Here is a 2,642-nt window from a genome sequence, read left to right as displayed (position 1 = left end):
TTACGTGTCCCAACTTCATTGGAATTGGGATTGTACACAGATCCATCATTTCTCAACATAAAAAAAAATATTATTGTAAAACTGTATCATGAAATTCCTTTAAGAAATTTAAGACATTTAAGATATTAAATACTAATAACTAAGGATGTGTATAGTTGTTTTTTGTTGTTGTTTGTTTGTTTGTTTTGGATCAATGGTCTGGAAACAGTGCTGAAAAGACATTATTTTAAGATCTAATTATAGTGTAATAAGGCAATGCGGAAACCATTACAGTATTTTAAATACACATCTTTCTTCACTGAGACAGCAAAAAATAAATTAGGTATCGACAGAAAGGACACAGATGTTTTTACTCAGCTAGTTGTGTTTAATTAGAGATTAAAGTGGTTCATCTTTACACATTTTCTTTTTTCAAGTTGTTCCTTCTTGCATTTTCTCTATTAGCAGCAGAATAGTTATTACACAGGAAATAAATAAATAATAATTATTATTATTAATAATAATAATAATAACACTAATAATAACAACACCAATAATAATAACACCACTATTACTACTACTAATAATAATAACAATTAATAATAATAATAAAACAGTCCATTTCTGGACAAATAAAAACAAACAATCAAAAATCATAACATGTAGACAGTATTGTGATTTGCTTTATGATCATACCAGTTGGCACTTTATATTGTAATTATTATGTTCAGGGCACCTAATCATAATTTGGACAAATTGAAAGGCTATTACTGAAATTTGCTTGTGCCAGCAGGTACAAATCTGCCAGACTTGAAAAAATGTAAATGTTGGAATGGAATTACGTCTGATGCATAAAGTTTTCTGTCATACAATTTCTGTGGTTTAATTTCTTTTTAATCACATGCCAGAGACAGTGCAGGTCTTTTTCTCCAGCTGTAGGGTGTAAACCAGTCACTTTACTAGGTGCACCCGTCCAACTGCTCATTAACACAAATGTCAAATCAGCCAATCACATGACAGCAACTCAACACATTTAGGCATGTAGACATGGCCAAGACGATCTGATGCAGTTCAAACCGAGTATCAGAATGGGGAAGAAAGGTGATTTAAGTGACTTTGAATGTGGCATGGTTGTTGGTGCCAGACAGGCTGGTCTGAGTATTTCAGAAACTGCTGATCTACTGGGATTTACCCGCACAACCATCTCTAGAGTTTCCAGAGAATGGCCCCAGAAAGAGAAAATATCCAGTGAGCGGCAGTTCTGTGGACGCAAATGCCTTATTGATGCCAGAGGTTAGAGGAGAATGACCAGACTGGTTCGAGCTGATAGAACGGCAACAGTAACTCAAATAACCACACGTTACAACTGAGGTATGCAGAACAGCATCTCTGACCGCACAACACGTTGAACATTGAGGCGGATGGGCTACAGCAGCAGAAGCCACACCGGGTCCCACTCCTGTCAGCTAAGAACAGGAAACTGAGGCTACAATTTGCACAGGCTCACCAAAATTGGACAATAGAAGATTGGAAAAGTGTTGCCTGCTTTGATGAGTCTCGATTTCTGCTACTGCATTCAGATGGTAGGGTCAGAATTTGGCATCAACAACATGAAAGCAGGGATCCATTCTGCCTTGTATCAATGGTTCAGCTGGTGGTGGTGGTGCAATGGTGTAGGGGACATTTTCCTGGCACACTTTGGGCCCAATTGAGCATTGTGTCAACGCCACAGCCTACCTGAGTATTGTTGCTGACCATGTCCATCCCTTTATGACCAGAGTGTACACATCTTCTGATGGCTACTTCCAGCAGGATAATGCACCATGTCATAAAGCACGAATCATCTCAGACTGGTTTCTTGAACATGACAATGAGTTCACTATACTGGAATGGCCTCCCCAGTCACCAGATCTCAATCTAATAAAGCACCTTTGGGATGTGGTGGAACGGAAGATTCACATCATGGATGTGCAGCCGACATACGTAATTTAGTGGCCAGTGAGTGTATAAAGTAAGTTTACCTCTCCCCTACTTGTTTCTTTTAGCTGTCAGTCAGCTGTGTAAAATGGCTGAAAGAGGAACATTTTCCAGGACTTTCCCCTCATTAAGAAGTCAAAGGTGACTATCTAGAAATGTGTCCAATAGCAAAAATATAGACAATAGTGATTTTGCTAATCTTTAGCTTTTTAGCTCGTTAGCTCTGTTTTTAAACAAATATTTGTCACAGACAGCCTTTCATTCTAATAGACAGCCAACTGGAAGCTCACGATCAAGGCAGATAACGCAAAAAAAAAAAACTAGCTAACATCAGCCTGTCAGGCTCGCAACTCTTTAAAAACAGAAAGCACATTGTGTTCTGTGTATTCTGGTACTTTATATTTATGAGAAGCCATTTTGTAAAGTTGTAGTGATGTCATGTCACTTGATGACATAAGAGCTTAACCTAGAAAAAAAAAGGTGCCTTGCGACATAAGCAACAATATACTTTCTCAAATTCACAACATATTTTGCACTCTTTCAGATAAATATTCAATTCAATTCAAAAATACTTTAATAATCCCAAAGGGAAATTAAATGTTGTTGTAGCTCATAATCCTGGTTTTGTTAAAGAGTTGATGGCTGGGGGCAGGAAGTGTCTCTTGTAGCATTCTGTTCCGATGTGT

This window comes from Kryptolebias marmoratus, linkage group LG18 (genome assembly GCF_001649575.2).
Source record: "Kryptolebias marmoratus isolate JLee-2015 linkage group LG18, ASM164957v2, whole genome shotgun sequence".
Taxonomy (NCBI): domain Eukaryota; kingdom Metazoa; phylum Chordata; class Actinopteri; order Cyprinodontiformes; family Rivulidae; genus Kryptolebias; species Kryptolebias marmoratus.
The sequence above is the reverse complement of the archived record's forward strand: the minus strand, read 5'-3'. Positions refer to the sequence as shown.